The sequence below is a fragment of the Lutra lutra genome, chromosome 2 (assembly GCF_902655055.1).
Source record: "Lutra lutra chromosome 2, mLutLut1.2, whole genome shotgun sequence".
In the NCBI taxonomy this organism is placed as follows: domain Eukaryota; kingdom Metazoa; phylum Chordata; class Mammalia; order Carnivora; family Mustelidae; genus Lutra; species Lutra lutra.
The window spans coordinates 5739376-5761823 of record NC_062279.1 but is presented as its reverse complement, the minus strand read 5'-3'; the positions used below and the strand labels follow the sequence as shown (position 1 = coordinate 5761823).

The window sequence follows — 22448 nt, the reverse complement described above, 5'->3', positions numbered from 1 at the left end:
GCCCGGAAGACCTAAGGCACACGTAGTGATTAGGGTCAATAATACTGTATCATGAACTTCACAGTTGCTGAGAGGCTAAGTCCTACCGTTCTCACCACAGAAAAGTGATGATGATGTGACGTGGGAGAGGCGTTAGCTTAGCAGTACAGTGGCAAGTGTGTTGCAGTGTATACGTGTATCAAGTCAACAGGCTGCATCCCTTAAATGTACCCAATATCTTATGCCCATTCTGTCTTGATCACCAATAAGACCCTATGCGTGTGGCAGACATATTCGTGTGAGCGTGGCGAGGCTTCCACCGTTTCGAATGTCATCTCATTGCTCTTCAGCGGCTTGTCCCTCCTGGAGAAGCTGCCTGAGTCCGGCAAGCACAGGTATCAGACCTCACAGTGCCTTAGATATCCCCCTCACCCCCCAGCAACACGGGGGCAGAAGCGATCACAGCTATTGATTTGAGGTGTAGAACCGTACATTTCAAGAGAAGGGAGATTTTTTTTTTTCTCTCCCTACTGTTACTACTTGCCTGGGCAGAGTTGTGGTGTGGAATGCATTATTTGCCCCATCAAACCCGTCCACAGGCTGGGGGGAGTTTACCGGAGTAAACAATACAGACTGTGTTCCAACTGGGAAAGTCTTTTAACGTGATTGAAAACAGTCTCTTTCTTCTCCTTTTATTTTCCTTCTTTTGTTCTTGAGTAATTTTTTTTTTTTTGAGAGAATCTCAGAAAATAGATGCTTAAAAAAATATACCATGCAAACAATGTGGAAGAGATCTCAGGGTGTATATCATGTAATAACTGTGTATATCTATGTATATATCAAGAAATGCACTAATATCGTGACTGCATTTTAGTATTATGTATAGTTTTTGTTTAAGCCCAATAAGAAAGTCAGTAAAGGCAGCTCTTGTTACTAATTCTCTGTTAGAACCTTCTAAGACATAACGTCTCATCCTAGATTTTGGGGGAAAGAATTCTGATTTATTTATCATAATTATTTATACTGCCTCTCCCAACCCTGCAGTTTATTGGCTTTTGGAAGAACCATGTTTTTTCCCCCTCTAACACCCATGGTCTCCTGACCTTCTCTGTGTCCTGTGTCTACCCTTTTAAGTTGGATATCGAAAACATTCACATTTCCTAAAGGGCTGTTATACCCTCCTGTGCTTTATTGAATTCTGCCAATTGATCTAATTTGAATAGACAGTCCCAGAGGCCTTCAAATAATGATGCATTTTTTTTTTTAAGAGGGAAGGGATTTAAAAAGAAGAGAAAAACTGTATTTTATTTTTGTTCTTATTGTTTTCAAATCGAAATTTTACCTGGGGAAAATTTTGCCTGGGGATCCAGTCTCTAACAAAAGAAACATCTCTTTTAAAAAGACAATATCCTACAAATGTGTTTGGGAGACTATCAAAAATTACAATTATGAAATTTGGAGAGGAAATAAAGCTACTCATTAATCTGTCATTTAGAGATGTTTTGAACTACATAAGTGTAGGAAGAGTGTTAAACATGAATATAAGAATTTTCACGTAAGACCAAGTAACTAACTTGGATTTGTCTTAAGAAGCATGGCTTGGTGCGGTGTTGGTGACTCGATGCGGCTCTGGTCCATGGGAAGTAGAGAGTCATGAGGCAGAGAAGCAGGAGCCAGTCATGCTGCTGATGGACAGGAAGTGAAATGGGTCATATCACAGATGTTGTAGCCTGAAAGTTGCATACAACACATAATGTCTTCAGGTAGGAACAATGATATAATGACTTGTGGGACTTAGTTTCCCTTTTTCAGAACTCAGATGGGCAGATAGGCAATATATGAAGCTAGGGAGATGTACTATATTACTACGATATTACAATGACTATGAGTGGGAAGGGAAAGTAGGAGCCAAAATAGATATGACTATGAGCAGATGATACTTTCTCTAATAAATTTGCTCAGAATTTCCTCCCAAACTACCTTGAACACTGTTACCTGCAGCAAAAAGATACTGGTTCATCAAAAACAGATCCTACAATGCACTGGGGACATTGATTTTAGTGGGATGAATGGAATTATAAAGTCAAGGGGATGTGTTTTCTCATATAAATATTGGATCTGAGGTTATGTATAACGAAGGATGGTAGTTATAATATCCCCAGCAACAATTTTCAGACTTCTGTCCAAATGCCTCTGGTGACAAAGTGGCCACTAAGTGAGCCTGTTGAGAGGCAATTCAAAAGGTAAAGTTGATAATTGTAATCATTCATCAAATGGCTTTCGCCCACCTCTTTAACTTTTGTGTTGACTCTAGTTGTGACCATGGAGTTACAGAGAGAAAATTTAAGTTCTTCTTCACATAATAGTCTTCTGCATGTGAGGGTCACCATTGGGTCAGCCATTGTCTTTCTTTTCCTGAATAAACATCATGCATCTTTACCCATCTCAGAAAAATGCACAAAAAGGGTGCAATGATTTCTATCTGTAGCATTGTCTTCTGGAACTCATTTCCATTCTTTGACTCTGATAGCACCTTTAATGGGACTTTAATATCTTGAGAATGACACTGAAGGCAGTGTCAAGCCAGAGAACTGGCTTTGAATGGCTGGGAGTGAAAATATCCAGAAATTGTTCACGGACCCTTCTATTTCTTCGGCTGTCCACAGATTCAACTAAAACTTTCTTTTCTGTTTGGAAAAATATTTTCAGTGGTATGGGGGATATTGTGTGCCATCCCTTCCAGAACAACAAGAATAAAATGATCCTACCACTGCCAGGGAGAGGGAAATCCCTGTCATTGGGTTTGGCTTCTCAGAGTCCCCAAGACAGGATGTTCCTTTCTGTTGCCTATATAAATGCTAGCATATGCTGATTTGTAGCGGGTAATCAAGGAGCCAGAAAGATTGGCTGGAGAGAGTTGAATATTAATAGACTCTGCAGAGGGAAAAGCAAATGTTCTGGAATAAGAGAGGGTGATTGAGCTTGTCAGGCAGCTGAGAGCTCTGCTGAGCTGGGATGGTCCTGCCAAGTGCAAATCCTTGGTCTCTATGGAATCAATGAGGGGGCGGCGGGTAGAGTTTCTACCTGTTTCTTCCTGTGTGTAAAGATATAAAAAATGATTTTCTCTGATGAAGTCTGGGAGCCATGAAGAAGTAGCCAAAAAAGTCTAATTTATTTTTTCCACATGAAAACCCCATGATTCAGGTTTCTTCTGAGGTATCACTGGGAGGTACAGTACTGTGTGCTTTATAAGGTATAAGTAGTTGTGTGGATTTTTGATTTAACACATTTGCACCTTTGTAGGATAGTCATTCTCATTGAAGTCAAGGGTGGTTTGGGACAGTATTGCAATTGACAGTGTAGTTAGAAGCTATCTTGCCTCCTAGAACAAGGTGCAGGATGGATGCATTGAGAGAGAAAATGTGAATTAATAAGTAGATAACAGAGAAAAAAATGAGTCTCAGATCTTTTGAGAAGAAAGCGCATTGGGAAGTTTAAGGTTCCCGAGGAGGGAACCTCAGTAGAGAGTTCCACATCTTCTCTAGGGAAGAGTGAGACCACAGGAAGCCAAGGACAGCTCCTCACTTTAGCTCAGACCCTATAATTGCTTCAGAATCTTGGATCCCTCTTAGGAGGATTTCCAGAACTAAGCAATGAACCTGAGAAGCTAGTATCAGGATTTAAGAAATATGTAAAAGTACTAGCCATGGGGAGACTGAGACACATGAGAACCCTTCAACATCTAGGAATACACCCTTGGCCTCCACTTAGGAAAACTGATCCTGGGGTGCCTGGGTGGCTGGTAGCTCAGTTAGTTGAGTGTGTGACTCTTGGTTTTGGCTCAGGTCATGATCTCAGGACTGTGAAATTGGCCTCCACGCTCAGCATGGAGTTTGCTTGGGATTCTTTTGCTCCACCCCTCCCACTCGTGTTCTCTGCCCCTCTCTCTCTCAAACAAATAAACCTAAAAAAAAATTGATCCAGAAGATAGATAATTAAAGCACTATCAGTGATGCTTTAAGGCATTAGTTCTTTACCATTTAAGGTCTTAGTAGCAGGAGGGGTGAGTGGAGATATGTGGTGACTGATAACACCATCTCTCTCTCCAGGCTGTTCCACCCTTTGACCCTAATTCTGCTCTTTGCAATCACATAGCAAGGTTGATGTCTCTCACACATGACAGTCCTTCCAAGGCTAAGAGAGTGGGGAGCTACTTGTTCAACACTGATGGTGTTGAACTGACCCCCTGCTTATGCCACAGCTTAGCATACCTAGAAGCTTAAAGGCCCAGTTCAGGCTCCCAAACTCTTGTTGGTTCTGGAGCATAGGCCCCGGTGGCCAAGGTCCCTGGAGAATGTATTTTTATCTGTGTCACCTGAGCTTTCCCCTCTGGATCCATCCATTGGGTTACACTGGGGATAGTTTCCGGAAGTGAAGAATCCCTACTCTCTATGCTAGAGGGGGACAACTTGTTTATTCCAGTGGATGAAGTGTTTTAAGTCATCTATTTGTTGGCTCAAAAACTGATTATATCAGTACAAGGCATATCTGGTCTTTCCATGACTTAGCTTTATATTTCATGGAACAGGTCTGGTGGAGACATCTTTATATAATTTTCTCTCCCTTAGTAATTCAGGAAACAATTCTGTAATTATTATTATTTTTACTGTATTATTATTATTATTTTCTTTTTAGAGAGATCACAATTAGGCAGAGAGGCAGGCAGAGAGAGAGAGAGGGAAGTAGGCCCCCTGCTGAGCAGAGAGCCTGATGTGGGGCTCAGTCCCAGAACCCTGAGACCCTGACCTGAGCTGAAGGCCGAGGCTTAACCCACTGAGCCACCCAGGCGCCCCTACTGTATTATTTTTTAATGAGCCCAATGAAGGGTAAGTCAACTACTTTGGCATCTTCTAGTGCCAAGAAGGGTAAGCCTTCATGACATGGTGATGGCAGCTTAGCAGGGTGATTCAAGGAGGCCTTGACATCCCATGGAGAAAGGAAGCAGCTCCCCAAAAGAAAGTTTCTCTGCCAAGGGGCAAGATCTATGAGAGATTACATCACAGCCTTCCAGCTCTTGGCTGGCATTCCCAGACCAGTTCCAGAAAGGCCAAGGAAGCTCCATAGGAAGGGAAGTGGATCAGATGAAACTCCTACCCATTCTGCCAGGCAGAAAACTGCCATTTCTCAAGTTGAGTCATGAGCCACACAAATCTTCCATTCATGTGTGAGTCAGAGAAGGGGTATTTAAGTCTAGCATCCCTAATCATCTATGTAGCTTGAACTGACAACTCTAAGACCTAATGACTACTCACAGAGGCCTGCATTGTTGGGTAGATTCACTACGGAGAAAGGCTCCATTCAAACAAAGTAAATGTGTTGCATCCCACGACACCCCAGATTTTAGACAGTAGAGTGTGTGTGGAGGGGAGGGGACAGGGATGGAATGTCACGTGTTCTGATCTTGGTCATAGATGCTTCCTATGTACTTCTTTCTGTTAAATGGCCCTAATGGCTCATCCTTTCTGAAAAACACAGCACATACTTTTCAGCTATGTTAAGCCCAGAAGCCTCAACAACCTAGCTGGACGGACTACAAGTGTTACTGAGGACCTACAGAAACAAAATGGAAGCCATTCATGTATGATTGCTTAGACTTGATTTAAGGATTTATCATGATTGGATTCTGAGTGTACATGACCCAGAATGTATCCTCTTTGACTGATATCCCAGGAGAATCAGTGGCATGGTCGTTTTTATTTTGTCTTTGTTTTTCCTTCCAACCTAACCAAACTTGACGCTAATATGGAAGCATTTATACATTGGATGCATTTCCTTTCAACACTTAGCACTTCTTTAGATTCTAGGCATAGTTCCAGACGTTGGGGCTAGAAAAGTAAACGAACTTAAAAAAAAAAATACTTGCTCTAATGTCTGACATTCTAGAGTGGGTAGACAAGTGAGCCAATCAAACATGCCAGTTGATGATAAGTATTATGGAGAAAACTAAATCAGGGGAAGGCATTAGAGGATGTTTGGGAAAGGTTTGTGATTTTCAGTGGATGGGTGTGGGAACATCATAAAAAGAAGGAACTCCTAGAGAAATGATCTAAAGAAGAGGGGGGTGGGATTCTGGAGCATGTTTGGAATATATCTGGCAGAAGGTGTCTCAAATCTTAAGACTCTGAAGCCCATGTGCCTGGAATCTTTCAGGATGGATGACTAGTATGGCTTGAGTGGCTTGTATGACTTGTATGGCTTGGGTGGAGTTGGTGAAGAAGTCAGAGATTAGCTCAAAAAGGTGACAGGCAGCTGGCAGTGGCACATTATACTGAGTTTTGTATTTATGAACACAGCTCGTCAATTGGAGGGCTCTGAGCAGAGGAATTATGTTACGTGGTTCGTATTTTACAAATACGACTGTTACGAATAGTAATTTTTTTTTAAAGATTTTGTTTGTCAGGGAGAAGGAGAGAGAGAGAGAGAGAGAGAACACAGCACACAAGTAGGGGGAGCAGCAGGAAGAAGGAGATGCAGACTCCCCGCTGAGCAGGGAGCCCAGTGAGGGGCTCAGTCCCAGGACCCTGGGATCATGACCTGAGCCAAAGGCAGACTTAAATGACTAAGGACACCCAGGTGTCCTAATGAAAAATTATTAACTGACAAAAAGGCAAGTATAGTAGAAGGAAGACAAATTAAGAGCTTTTTATAGTTAATCTGACTACTATTGATGGTGCTTTTGACTAGTGGGATATTCATGATGGTTTCAGAGGTGGATTCCACATTCATTTTCTTCCAACCCTTTATTTTTTGGGAAACAAACAAACAAACACTTAAACACCTAGATACCCATATATACCTTTTACCTACATTCACCGATTTGTAACATTTTGCTACATATGTTTTGACGTTTTTCTTTGCACACACACCCATGCACACATATATACACACACAAAGACATACGGAGGAATCATTTGAAAGTAGCTTGTAAATAGCAAGATAGTTCGGCATCTCCTGAGGAAAAAGACATTCTCCTTTGTAAATTAAATGCCAGTACCACACATAGGAAATTATCAGTGGTGACATAATGTCACATTCAATTCATATTTAAGTTTCTCCAATTTTATTTAAAAAGTCTTTTATACTGCTCTGTAATTTTTTTGCTTGATTTTAATAAGTGGCATGTTTTGTTGCATGCAGTACAGCAGCAAAAATTCCCAACATTTTAAATATGGCCAGGACAGTACTACTTCCCAAGAGATAGAAAAGCTGCCCTTGACCCTTCATTTTAGAGAAGGCTTAGATGACAAGATTGGCTGAAGAGGTAAACGTGAAGTGAGGGAGAAGGATGGGTCAGAGGAGCTGCAAGGTGTCTGTCCTGAACCAAACTGGATGAGCAGACTTGCTGCTTGCTGAGGTTTCTGTTAGACGTCTAAAGTTCAAAGAGAAGTCAGGCTGGAGTTGTAAATTTGGGAGCCATCAGCATATAATTGGTCTTTAAGGCCAAGCAATTAGATGAGCTCACCCAAGGCATAAGTTTATCTAGAGAAAAGGTCCAAAGACTGTAGCCTGGGGCTCTTCAAAATTGAGAAGTCAGATAACCGAGGAGTCAGCAAAAGAAACTAAGAAGGAGTTGCCAGAGCAAGAAAGGAGGAAAGAGGAATAGGCTGGGATTGTCATGGGTGACCTGAGAGCAACAGTGACTCGGAAATAAGTATTTAACCATGTCAAACCCCGATGAAATGAAATGAAGCCTGGAAACTGACTTTTTGATTTACCAACACAAGGTGCTGTGAACCTTTACACAAAGCAGTTTTGTTATCACATTGGGGCAAAAGCCAAACTCAGATGGGAGAAAGAAAAGGAGCGAAGGAATTTAAATCATCAGGGGATTTTACTGTAAATGATGATAGAGGAAATGGGACAGTAGTAAGTGGAGGAGGAAATGGGGATCAAAGAATTTTCCTAACTAATGAGAAAAATTGGTTCAGAAGACAGGGGTATTGTGGGATGAGTATTCTTCAATAGGGTATGTGGGAGCTAATTATCATGCTTGTACACAATCCACAATTGCATCAGCCAGTTCCTTGACATACATCTGTCTATCTGTCCATCTACCCACCTACACATCCTTTGGGTTCTTTTTCTCTGCAGAGCTCTATGGGATGCAATCCAGTTCATAAATGGATGCATTTCCTTTAGGTAGGAATGAGAGTGAAGAGGGTTTTTTTTTTTTTTTTTTTAAGAGTAATGAAGGGAAATAGCTGAATTGATGGAGGAATGGAGCTTATGAATTCTCCTGAGGGTTTCAGATGCTGGGCGTGATGAGTGTTCAGTGAGGTTAGGTCATATGTTTGAAGTAAGATGTCAGCAGTGGTGCATTTTCTCTGTTCCCGTGAGCTGCGCGAATACTGGCACAGAGTGGCGGGAAGGTCTAGTTAGCAACGGTTGAGATCTTGTGAAACCAGGACAGCAGAGTTGGTGAGGGCAAGGTTTTAGAGGGAAGCTGACATTTGTAATATTGTTCCCAGAAATTTAGGCTGAGAGAGGAGAGCTGGAGGCAGTGGCCACACTGTAGTTGTGTTGGTTTATTGCTGCAGTCAAGATGGAAGCAAGAATAACGAGGTAAACTACTGGACGGGAGAAGATGATTGCAAATTATATATTTATTGAGAGGTTAATGTCCAAAATATATAAAAAGACATAGTTATGCATAAATACAGAAATAAACAACTGAATTAAAAGTGGGCAGGGGGCCTGACTACGTGTTTTCCAAAGAAGACATAAGCTGGCCAATAGACGCATTAAAAGATGCTCAGCCTCACTCTTCATCAGGGAAATACAAATCAAAACCAAAATGAGCTATCACCTCACACCTGTCAGAATGGCTGAAATCAGCAGCACAAGAAGCAACCTGCGTTGGCGAGGGTGTGGAGAGAAAGGCACCTGCACGCACCACTGGCGGGAATGCAAAGTGATGCGACTGTGGAAAGCAGCACTGAGGTCCCTCAAAAAGTTAAAAATAAAACTACCCTGTGATCCAGTAATTCTACTGGTGGGTATTTACTCAAAAAAAATGAAAACACTAATTTGAAAAAATGTGTGCACCTCCTTGTTTATAGCAGCATTATTTACAATAGATATGGAAGTAACTTAGATGTCTGTCCGTAGATGAAGGGATCAAGAATGTGTATTTTCAGAGAATGGAATATTACTCAGCCACAAAAAAGAAAGATCTAAGACCTTGCCATTGGCAGTGACATGTGTGGACCTAGAGGATATAATGCTAAGAGGAGTAAATCAGTCAGAGAAAGGCAAGTTCCATATGATCTCATTCATATGTGGAATTTAAGAAACAAATGAGCAAAGGAAAAAGAGACACGAACCAAGAAGTAGACTTTTAAGTATAGAGAACAAACTGATGGTTGCTGGAGGGGCAGCAGGGAGGAGGATGGGTGAAATACACAGTCTCAGGAGAAGACCTACTGCAGTGAGCACTGAGTAATAGAGAGAAGTGCTGAACCCTTATATTGTACACCTGAAAGTAACATAACACTGAATGTTAATTATGCTTCAGTAAAAAAATTGTAAGAATGAGATCAGCAGAGAAGGGGTATACTGTTTGACACTGAGCTCAAGGAAGGGTAGAAGAATTTGGCAGTAACAAAGGGTGTGACCATGGGGTTGCCTGGCTTAGAAAAGGTTGGGCCAAGACAACTCAAAGGACAAAGTCCAGGTACTATGTGGACAAAACATGGGAGGGGTCTTCTGCCTACATACTGCCATGGTTGAGAAACACAATGTGAACTGTGACCAGGATCTAGGAGCCGATGTCTTCAAGACATAAAGATGGGGAAAAACCTGGAATTTGGTAGATGACTTGAGTCTACCAGTTTGTGTCACCGCTCACTCTTTAGTGCAAAACCTGGATAGTTTTAGGAAGGAAGGAAGGATTATCTGGGGGCAGCAACAGGAGTAAGAAGTTGTGGTAGAAAAATGATGCCTCCATCCCATCCTCCAAGGATGTGTATACCCTAACGCAGGGAGCCTGCGAATACATTACAAGGTGGGAATCCCCTAATCACAAGACTCCTTACAGAGAACCTTCCCTAGTTGTGGTTAATGGAAGATTTGACTATGGAAGAGATGTCAGAGAGAAGCTGGCTTTGAAGATGGAGAAGGACAGCCAAGAGACAAAGACTAAAGGAGTCTGAAAATTGCAAATGGCCCTCAGCTCCCAGTGAACAAGTGAACATGGACCCAATTCCATAACTTCAAGGAAGTCAATTCTGCCAACAAGCCAAACAAGCAGGAAACATTCTCTGCGAGAGCCTCTACAAAAGAATGCAGTCTGCTGACCCCTGATTCTAGCCCACCAGGACCCAAGCTGGACTTCTGACCTACAGTGATAAGAAACTAGTACAGAATTAAACCGGCCCTGCTAACAAGTCCAGTGATGTAAGGAGATGAAACAAAGAATCACAGCTTCAAAAAGCCGTGGAAAAGTGAATTTCATTATGCTCACATTTCTGCTTGTGAAGTTGGAGTTACTCTTGGGACATCACAGCCAGCTCTGATCCTGACTTCCTAAAGAGGCACCTGTGTTCTGAGAACATGGTCAGCTACGTGGGGCTGACACCCTGCTGCCAGAGAATCAAAGGGTAAACTTGATGTTGAAAGGGCTGGATATATGAATTCAGAATCTTCTTGCTCCAACACAGATTTTTTTGAGAATTCCCTGTCTCCATGAGTAAAAATGGAACATTCATTAGTGGAAGCCAGAATCAGGGAGTCATTTAAAAAAAAAAACAAGACTTACTCCTAAAATTCTTTCAAATTCCTTTACTGGATTTGCATCCATGTTCATTGTCCAAGGCCTGATTCTCTTTAATTTAGTTACGATAATAGCCTCCCGGAAATAATGGTCTCTGACTGCGTTAGCACCCGCCCTGTGCCACTCTCCACGGAGCACCTGCAGTCGCCTTCATCCGGGCCCTCTCTTCTCCCAAAACCTTTCAGGGTGCTTGGGAAACACCCTGAAACATTTCCATTGGTATTTGGAAGGAAAAAAGGATGATACTCCATCACTCTGTCTAGAACACTCCTCCTGTGTCTGTGCAGTTGATTTGTGTTATCTCTTTTATCTCTGCATAACCCACGTTCTCTCGGGGGAGCGTGCCATGTGTTTCCTGAATACTTGGTTAATTACTCTTCCTGTATCTCTCCTAGTGCCATATAACCCCACCGATAGACATAATTAGTGGGGAACTATATTTAGTTGAAGCTTTGATTAGATTTATCCCCCCACCACAAGAAACTTGAAGATACTACTGGAGGTAGGATCGTGTCTGTTTTCACTCTCTATCATCCCACGAGGTGTCTGGGACATGCCAGGTACTAAAAAATGGCAATGAATCAATGAATGTTCATGAGAATACTTCTCCTCAGTGATAGAAGCAGCAAACCTACAGTTGTGAGATTTCCATGAGAAAACCCGTGGAAGGCTCTCTGCTTTGCCTGCTAAAACCTAATTGCCATTTTTAAGGAGGACATCTGGGGATCTGGACCATACTGTAGATTCCTTATGGAATGCATGTTGGGAAACGTCACCAAATATATGGGTGACATAGCATGTACCAAGGTAGATGTGCAGATGACCTCTGATCTCGTCCTCATCACTTCAGAAGTGGAAAGGAAGCATGGATCATGGTGTTGCTGGTAAACTGGAATCCATGGAAGGGGTATTTGGGCAATGTCCCAGCCATAGTTCAGACCTTCAGGAACAGCATTTTGGGACATACATGATCAGTGTGTGCAGGCAAATGGTGAGGGTCTGGAGAGGAGGAGAGAGGGTTTCTCTAGTTCTCAGCAGAGCTCTTTCTCATGGTCTCTTCCTATCCTCTTCTTGCCTCAGTATTGTCTAGAATGAAGCTACATTAGGGCGCTGTGTATGATAGGAAGGTGTGGGAGCCCTGCGTTACCAGCTCCTACTATCAGACCCTCCTAACAACGTATCAACATGTGCTCATGTTGGAATATGAAAACTTGGTGATTGTTAAGTCACTGCTCTTTTTAGGAAGTTATCTTAATTTGGAGAATATGAAGCAGAAGGCGGTCAAAGGGCTTGTATAATGGGTAGTTAGGTCTTTGCATTTGTTAGGATGAGGTTACAGAGAAACTCTGAGTGGTAATAATGGTAATAATAGTAGTAGCTATAATAATAGTAGTGGAAATAGCGACTAAGAGGTATTGTCTGTCGGGCATTATGCTACCTTTCCAAATGGGTCAGCTCATTCAGTCCTCACAAAACACTTTGAAATAGGAATTGCTATTATCCTCATCTTAAACATGAGAAAATGGAAGCTCAGAGATGTTAAACTTCCAAGGTCAGATGGGACAATATGTGCCTGTAAATGTTACGTTTTCCTTCTTCCTTCATTCCTGTCTTCTGCCAGATCAAATTCTCTAATCCTTCAAGTTAATTCTTATTTTGCAAAAAGTTTAATTCACTTGAGAACATTAGAAGAGTAGTAAGAAAGAGGAATATAACAATATTTATTCCTGGATTGTTTGGGGGGGGGGAAAAGACATATAGTGGTACCATTAAGGAACAATACTTTCCATAATTATTTCAATTGCTTGGAAAAAGGAAAATCCCACAGCACTGCTTTGGGGGAAATAATCTATAGGGGAATTTTGTAGATATTACTAGGTTAGATCGATGATGCAGCGGGAAGCACGTAAATCGTGTTTATCAAAAGGGAAAATGAGCTCCCAGGCACTCCTGCCAACATGACTGAGCACCAGCACAGAGCGCTTGGGGACGTGCGTCCCTAGGAAGCAAGATAATGATGTACGTGGCCTGTTCAATAAGCACTTAGCCTGAGGTCGTTCCAACATGCAAAGGAAAGCAAGTGTGCGCGTCCACTTTCTTCTGTCTTCTTTGGCATGCTGTCTTTCTTGCAGCAGCCCCAGACTTGTCCTATAAAAGTTCTCTAATTCATTTATCCGAGGCGGCCTTCATGGTAGCTGCTGTTTGAAGAGATTATAAAATGTAGGCTTAAAAGAAACATATCTGAAATGGATAAATGTGGCTAATGAGATGTCTTATAATTAAACTGTAGAACTCGCTGCCACAAGTTATTAAGACTTAGAAATCTTCAAACAAGGATTAAACAAGGAGAGCATCGGCAGTCCCATTAACGGAGATAAAATTAGACGGAAGATCAATCATTCTACTTTAGGGCATTCTCTGAGGGCCAGATAAGTTGGTGAAGTTGTTTCTTCATGCTGTAGGATATCACTTAAGCATTATAATTTCACACTTGAAACCCTTCAATAATCTTAAGCAGGGGCAATTTTCCTATAATTATTCCCTTTTGATATCTATCACATATTTACCGTGAATTGACTAATGTTTCCCTTTTCAATACTGGATGCTCCTGGTTTCCATCCTTGGTTCCCACAGTATAATGGTTACAACATTCTGGTTCCTTTTAGATCCATGGTGGTTTAAGGTTGAAATGGCACCAGTAAGGATTATTGGTTGGGAAGGAAGAAAAGATGCCAAGGTTTATGATCTTTTCCTCCAGTGGATGACTTGTTGAATCCTAGGTATCAAAAATAATAAGTAAACTTTGAAGTTTTTAAAAATGTTGTTTCTTTTCAAACTATCCTAATTTGATTTGTTTTCAGGATCGGCATTTGAAGGTTTTAGTTTAATTTAGTTTAGGTTTTGTTTTTTTTTAAATATGGAGAAAATATCTCTACCTAATGTTTGAACTGACTTCAAGTCAGAGGACAGTGCTAGAAAAGAACTCACCATCTTTACCCTTTTCCCTAATATGTCCTAATTATACTTTTCCTCAAAATAATTCTCCTGCCATCCTAATAGGAAGTCAAGCCCCTCAAGATAGTATATTAATCTGTATATTTTGCATGTGATTAACACATAATAGCTTGAATATTTTACAAATAAAAGTTGCAGCAACATGGTTTGCAATCTGGGACACAGATGTGGTAATAAAAGACCAACAATATTGAGGAAAATTTTATTACATTATTGAGTGGGTAGTTTTTTAAAAGTTTCTGACAGAAATAAGTGACCAAGCTCTGAAAAGCAAATTATGATAGGGCATCTGAAATTCAAGGGTTATTATTTTCTCTCTGGTTTTCAATGAGATTCTACTAGAATTTAGGATCTGGGGATAAAGGATGATGGTCATAGATATGATTAAAATATACATGTTAAAATCACAGAACCTTTTCAGCTCTAGAAATAATCTTGGTTTTAGATTGTTTATTTTTTTGTTTGTGCATGCAAGGCTTCCAACACATAGAAGATGCTTAGTATGTGTCCCATGTGTCGATCCAGTAAATGCCAGTAGCACCAGTCACTGCCCTAGTCATGTGGCAAGCCCATCGGTCTGCATTTCAGACATTTGTGGAGCTGATCTTTCCGGTCAAGGATGCTCAGATAAGAGTGGCGAGAGTAGTTATGGGTATTTCCTCCCTCACCCTCCGTACCACCATACCTCCAAGGTCACTGAAGTTATCATTGGCACCTGGAGTTGGAATTCTGGCCACCGAGCTCCTGTTCCTGCTCTGTTCCCTTTAGACCACACTAGGCTGCCCATAGTGACTGCAGTGAGAGTGAACAGCTAACAGTCAGCAGAAAGTAATCACCTGCCTGTAAAGATCACAGACAAAGGGGAAGTTTTTCAGGTCATTTCCAAATATACCTTTTTCCTCTGGTATCTTAAGTGCTCTCATCAGAGCAAAGAAAATAACACTGGTAGCTTACACAACTGTTTTCCTCTATGAATAAGCACCTGCATTGAGGTTATGTACCCATGGTGCCGCGGCTGTCAGCAGAAAGGGGATCTTACTTACTGAAGAGCTAAAGCCCCATGCACTTTGTTACCAAAAAAATAAGTGGGTACTTTTCAAGGAGGGTTTAGAAATGACTCTGCAGTCTCAGGGCAACTCCAGTTAGTGTGTCAGAAAGCCAGACTTTTTTCCCTATTGTGTCTACAGCAAAGCCAACATTCAGGATGCGAGAGAAGTGGAAAAGCATTTCAGTGTGACCTTCTCCATTTTAGTTTTCTTAATATGTCAATTGTCTATTGTGAGGAAATGATGAGAATATATACATATATATATTTTCATTTAAGCATATTCTTAGTATTTCACAATCATTCTAATATTTATAATTTTAAGACAAAAGTGACTTTCATCTAGGATTCTTTCACTGGTCCAAACACAGTAAACTTGGTGATTGCAGAACTGAAAGATGGAAAAACATAAATGCATACTTTTGTTCGTGTTTGGTAATAGTGGGCATGGAAATAGTTGAGAACCAGATAGTTGGCAAAATAATAAATAAATAAATAAATAAATAAATAAATAAAATGCAACAATGTGGTAGTCTAAAACTAATCATGTCTTTGGGTCTTATGACCCTTTCTTCTTTCCTCCCTTTGTGCCTCCCTCCGTTCCTTCCCTTTTTCTTTTTTTCTTTCCTTCTTTCTTTGATATTACATAAATTTATCTTACTTCCACCCCTAAGGAATTATTATGACTTAGACTCTGAGTTGTTTCAAAAATTGACTAAGAATGGAAAATAAAATTTTTTAGTACCTTAAGGTTTATTTTAAGTTATCTTTCTTAGATTTTTCCATTTCTGGTTCTTCTTAGTCATTGTCATAAGAGACATCAGTAAGTTGAAATATTGGAAATTCTAAGGTATCCTAGGGAAATTTGTGATCTATTTCAGTGGACCGTGTTCTTTCTGCTTCTTGGAGATAGGAAATACTCTAGACTGTAGGGTCCATTTAGTGACTCAGAACAACGTATTGCCATTAATTAGATAAGCTAATTAGGACTTTGTGACAAAATATGAAATCACGTATATATGAAGGATTGTATTGGCTCCAGACCAAGTTCTAAACAGTACAGGGTGGTGAAAAGGGAAGAAAAAACTGTCAAATTATGTTGACATATGGCAAAGCTGGAAATCAAGTCAATATATTTGACAGGGGATACCAGCAGACATTATATATATATATATATATATATAATGCAGACATTATACTCTGCTTTGCTGTAACCTAGGGAATATTTTGCCGTGGATGAGAAGAACAAGTCAGTTGGCTGAGTCTTCTAATATCTGTGCTCTCCTCTAGCAGAAATCGGGGAGAGAGTTTAAAACTTTGAAGATCAGTCTTTTAACAGGGTTTATGTAATTACCAGAGTGTACACAGATGGATCAATATGGAGAATTCTGTTACCAGTTTTCCACCCAAAGTGTACCTGACTTGTCAAGAAAAATGATGCCAGGGGACACTGTGAAATCACTTGCCAATTACTCCAATGCAGAGTGTGAGAATAGTAAATAAAACATCCATTTAAAAATTTAGGTGACATTTCCTCATAGTTGTTCTTAGCTAAAGTGAAATGTGCATTACCTTTCAAGTAAATTGTTTAGTTTTGCTTTATTTTACTGTTACTATCTTGAATACTTCCCCAGGAGCTCTCCCAAGCTAACACAAGGGTGTGGAACTAGTAACTAACATGTGTCATAGGATGTCACCGAATTCAAAATCCATTAGATAGAAACAGTGAATCCCATTTGTGAAACTATAGGTTGTAAAGCTATTTTAGAAGACTCAAGTGGGAGATTTCTTGAATGAATGCTGTGTACCTCTAAGAATGGAATGAGCTAGTCAAGGAAATTTGTTGTCTAGAGTTTTGGCATAATTCACATCTGCAAAGTGGGCCCAGATAAATTTCTGTAACTCAGTAATATGTTCTTATGTAGAAATTGAGAAATTGGGTATCTATATCTTTAGAGGGAAAATATCTTAATAACATGGTGTTTAGTCATTCAAAACCATTTGTATGGACAGTTTTTATGGGAGTAAGAAGTTTGGGGAATAGCTCTTCATCTCTTGAGAAGAATCCCTTTCTTTTAACAAGTAAGGCATCTCCTTATAGTTAGGACAGCATTTGCAGTGAGAGGAGCAAGTAGACCTTGTAAGAGTCGCTACGGTGGGACCTGAGAATACTTGCTTTTGCTATTAAGTATACACATCTTTCTTCTTTGTTCTTTTTTCCCTTCAAAAAATATTTACTTAATTGTAAGCCCATGTAAAGTATTTTGACTTTGGGTTATAGGAGTGAATCAGATTCAATACCTGTGCTCATCTAGGTCATAGTCTAGGAGGTATTTGGGGTCATGCCTCTTCCTTCAATACAACAGTCTTGGCTTCAATGTCCAAAGGAGTCAGAAAAGAGAAGTTGTATGATGATTTTAAATGTCAAGATTCAGACTCTTTGCGCCCAATAACAAATAGATCCTCTAGATTCCCTGCTCCAAGAAGTGGAAAATAAATAACATGATAGATTGGAGTTGAATGTAAGAGAACAATTTCAATTCCCAGATTCCATTCACTGTATTTTAACTATGTCCTGCAATGGGTCTTCCTTTCTAGTGCTTGTTCCTGCAAGTGAAGTGCATCTACTTTCTAGGTCACGGCCAGGCAGTCCTTTGAGAGACAGTCGTGTTGAGATGCAGCTAAAGTAAGCAAACAATGTTTTTGTACCTTGGTTTTGTTTTTTGTTGTTCTTTGTTTTGTTTGTTTTGTTTTGTTTTTACCTGTGTATTCTTCTATAAAATCAGCGCCGTGCTAACTGGTGTCTGGTCTAGTACCAAATCACGATCTGTCTGCCCCAGAAATTGTGGCAATTCTAAGGCTCTGGTGTGCATGGCGTCAGGTTGGTTGTAAGTCCTGAATGTTTTTTGGATGACCGAGAAAGTTTGTCTTCCCACCTTTCTTTGAGGTTTTTAGACCAGAGTTTGAAAATAAAGAAAATTTTGGGCATGGAAAATTGTATTATTGTGTTAAAATATGTTAAAGGGAAATTAGTGATCTTTCTGGCTTCAAGATTAAAATCTTTTATTCACATGCAATGACTATTTATGTAATTACTGAGAACAGGAAATGAAGGTCATTCACTCTCACCTTCAGGTTCACCTCTTAGTACTTTTCTCACTGAATGTGTAGGAAGCCGGAGGCAGGGACTGGGAGTCAAAGAGCATACTTGCCTCCTGAGTCCTCCTCAGGCTTTGATGCCCATGGCTTTCTCTCCACCTTCTCTTCTTCCAGTACCCTGCCCTTCCCTACTCTACTCTCGAACACCAGCTCTACCCTGTCTCCCAGCGAGCAGAACATCCTGCCTTGGAACTTCTGGACCCACTGCTCTCTGGCATGGCAAGCTCTGGGCTCAGCTAAATTACCAGCTCACCCTCTTGCTTTCTTCAGGTGTTTGTTCAAAGGCTGCTTCTCAGAGAGGCTTCTTTGCCCATGCTATTGGATATTGCCTCCCTCACCTCTTTTTTCTTCTTATCTGACTCTTCGTTTTCCTCTGCCTTACCTCTCTCCCCACGGGGAAGGCAGAGTCCATGAGAATGGGGACTCTGCTTCACTCACTGTTCACTTATTTGTATCCTTGGGTCTTAGAACAGTGCTAGGCATATCACGAGAGAGTGCTGCTTACTTAGTGAGTAAATAGTTGATTAGTGCCTAGGTGGAGATACCCCAGTAGCACATTCACAAGGAAGGAAACCAAGAATAAATGCAAGAGGAACTAAGGGGGAAATCTGTGTGTCCTTCCATTTCCTTTACTTCAGTGCCTCCCTCCTGGGACTGCACAGAACTGTGTGATTCTGTAAAGATATTAATAAGGCTTTTTTGTATTCTAGATCACACAAACACTCAAATAGAAATGGACATTTTCTGACCAATCTACCTAAAATGTTCCATTTCAGTGTCAACATATTTCAGCACAAAGGGGAAGCACACTCTGGCTGGAAATTCTTTGGCAGGTACCAGATCTTTATTATGCTGCTAAAGTAAAAATAAATTAATTTTTCGCAATACGTGTTGTTACAGGAAAAATAAAAGCTAGAAGTGTTGTTCCCAGTTTCAGATCAACAAGTTAGTAAACAGAAGTACTCTCAAAAATGTCCCTGTTGAATGAAAACCGGAAACGCCTATTTGATTTTGTTTTTATGGTCTCTTTTACTCCATGATTGAGGTTGGTGCAGAATGGCCAAGGTCAGGTGGGGTCGGCTGTTGATAATTTGATAAGAAGCAACATTTTTGTTCTACGTACTAGTAACTTTCATCATTTAGGAAGAAGCGCTGATACAAACCAAAAACAACTAAAAGCAAACCAAAACAAAACCCCTCCATTTTGCTCTATGAATAACATAAGCTTTGACTCGAGAACCGAAGTACGTTAAGGAATAATGGGGATTTTCTCTGGTGGTAGGCAGAGACAGATTCTTCCCGTGTTTTTCTGTAGGTTCGAGGACTGATGGTAGAAGGAATAAGAGCCGCCTGTCAAGTGATTACTTGGAAGTAAACTCGGAGAGGGTGAGCAGAGACGCTGTGCAGAGCTTGGCGCCCAGAGAGTCAGATGGGCTCCACAGAGGGGCTCGGGAGGCAGGCAGGTCGATCAAAGGTGGCAGGTGGTGACTTGGAGCCTTTGAACATAGAAACCCTAGAGATTTACGGGAGGAGGGAGAGAGCAGCTGAAGAAAAGAAAGTCTTTTAGCTGCACTTCTCCGAAAAGGACATTTTCATGGCTGATCCAAACTTTCCTTCTCTCTCTCTCTCTCTCTCTTTCTCTCTCTCTCATAAAGTGACTTATTTAATTCTGTCTAGTGGTGCTTTGTATTATGAGAGTCATAGAGACAGTAGGAAAAAATCTATTAAAGTCCCTTGCTCATTACCCAATTACGCTACCTCCCAGATGTTGGGTTTTGTGGCTCTTACTTTTGTTCAAGGAATATTCTTCAAGATGTGTGATCCTTTTACAATTAGATGTGCAGTGCTTATCGGTAAAGAAGCCTAGTGGGAGCCGAAGGTGCCTGCTAGAGCTAAAACAGTAGCGTCGGGAGCCATGTCTAAGGTGAGGGGGGTGGAGCCACGCAGGTGCCATTAGATGGGGGCAAGGGGCAGTGGATGAGAAGACGGAGGTGCTGAAGGAGGTCAAGAACGGTGTTATGTTGTGAGTGTGAGAGCATGTGCGGGCGTGTGTGCAGAATTGCCACTCAGTGAGATATGCAGTGGAGGCTCAAGGATTTGGGATGATGAGGAAGACCAAGGTTAAGGGGGTAATGAGAAAATCCGAGAGAGCAGGGAAGTCTCACTGTGTGCGTTTGGTAGAAATGACAGGTGTTGGAGAAATGACAGGGAAGGGAGTTGCAGCCATGTGCCAAGGACATCCAGGAGCATGGGGCAAGGTCATTGACCTAGTAGATGGTGACTTAAAAAACCAGTTGGTGGGGCGCCTGGGTGGCTCAGTCAGTTAAGCAACTGCCTTTGGCTCAGGTCAGGATCCCAGGGACTTGGGATCGAGCCCCTGCATCAGGCTCCCTGCTCAGATCAGAGGGCCGGGTATGAGCTCTGTCTTTTGGGGGGTTCTAATTCTACCATATTCTGACTCATGGCAGTGAAAGGTGCTCACACCCATGCTGAGGTCTTAGCGCCTTGAAAGAGAATGCGTTGTCTAAACCATGGCCCCTGGTGTGGAGACCATTCTTGTCTGATGTGGATTCTTCTGTTTTCAGTGTGAGCTCCGTAGCTATCGATCACAGAAACGTATGTTGCATGATGTAATGAATTCAGAGCCAAGTCTGTACTGCAGTCTGTGTTGCTCGATATGTGTTCTCTAAGCACAGCGCATTTTGTATCTTCAAGGTGTGTGGGGTTGAATTGCTTTTGAGTGGGGTTCTGTTTCCATGAGCCACTCTCTTGGCCATGTGTATCTTAATATGATAATCGTCTTGTGGGTGAGTATGACAAACCTATGTATTAAAAAGTGGTCTGCTTCAGGTGGGGTTTTTTTTTGTAGTATAAAAAGATAAAAGAAGCTCAAATTCATTTTTGAAATGCAACTGTTCAGTTCACAACTGTTGTAATTTTACGAAGGTGACATTCCGTCGTTCTGTGAGGGAGTTGGAGAATGTTTCCTGTTGGGTGTCAGCACTTTGGTGCGTATGTGCTCTCACCTGTGTTGGAAAAGACACAAACATTGTGAGGGGCCAGATGCACAGTTTGGAAAGGTGTGCGTTAGCCAAGAACTCACCTCTCCTGCCATCTTCAGCTTCTAGTTCTGTAGCCAAAAAGCAATTACTGAGAGTAAGAATCACAGTTTTCTTCTGTTTGGAACAGAGACTGTCACCCGGCACCTGCATGTAGGTGGAAGGCAATCGTGGCAGTGGCTTCCCTAGGGTGGGCTCTGGGTTCTTTGCGTGCAGCCAAACCAGAGAGGAGCCCAGCTGATTCCGTTCCTGACACCTTTCTTATTTCTCTGGGAAAGGTGTCATTCCTATGGGTCTTTGGGCCTTGAGCGTCAGCAACTCGTACGTAAGCTGTTGGTGGAAGGGGAGATCATTTCTGGCTTGAGTCTCGGATTTGCTGCTGCTCCAGGTGTCTGTAATGCACTTACAGCATTGTTCATAGGCCTGCTTCTCGAAATTTTCTGATGTGGAGAATAACCAGGAGTACGTAATATGGGCACCCCCAGGCTGCATCTGGGACCCTCCTGCTGAGAACCCCCAGAGCAGGAGCCCACGCTGCTAAGTATGTTGTGAGCTCTCTGCTCACTGTACGCAGAGAAACCTGGGAAATAACCTTCTGTGATGACTGTACACTCATATCTCTAGTCAGATTCTGGAAGAACCCACTCACATGTGCCCCAATGAATGAAATCTTACTGTATCCCTAAAGCTTAAGAAGGCCGTGTGCTTTTTATACTAAATGCACACACCTGCCTCTTACTTTTTATATTGGTAGAGCAGGAATATCATTGATGATTCACATCCAAAGGAAACATGGAAAACAAGCAAAAAGCAAACAGCGCCTGTCTTTAAGCAGAATTTCTGGGGCAACACAGACATTCGGAGGCCCCATGGAACCACAGAGCTGCACTGTGTCATTGCTCTCACAGTCTCCTCTTTTAGGAGACTCATACAAGCTACAAACAATCAAAACCGCATGGAGAAGGTGCAGGAGGGGTGCAGAGAGGCTGGGTTTGGGAGTGAAGCAGGTGCCATGCAGGGACCTGGGCTCAGATCCCCAGTTGCTGCTAACCATGCGGGTCCCTGTGGCATTTGCTCACCCACAAAGCCAGGGAGGCTGTAAAAAGGCCAGCGGTTGCCAGGGGTGCAGGGAAGGATGACTACATGCAGCACAGATGACCTGGGGCTCTGGGACTACTCTGTAAGACACTATAGTGATAGACACACGCCAGTATACATTTGCCCGAGCCCGCAGAGTTTGGGACACCAAGACTGATCTTGAAGGTAGAGTATGGGCTCTGGGGGATGATGATGATCCATGTAGGGTCACCGATGACAACCAGAGTGTCCCCTCATGAAGCCTGTTGATATAAGGGAGACT

The 22448-nt window shown here is 41.7% G+C and overlaps 1 long non-coding RNA gene across 1 annotated transcript in view; it reads left to right on the top strand.

Moving 5' to 3' along the window:
• Positions 1-244: 244 nt before the first annotated feature.
• The window catches only part of LOC125090723 (uncharacterized), a 127649-nt gene continuing 105445 nt past the window's right edge, over positions 245-22448 (top strand). Inside the window, exons 1-2 of the long non-coding RNA XR_007124461.1 lie at positions 245-374; positions 20615-20744. This is a non-coding gene — a long non-coding RNA (uncharacterized LOC125090723). The remainder of the gene's footprint in view (positions 375-20614; positions 20745-22448) is intronic.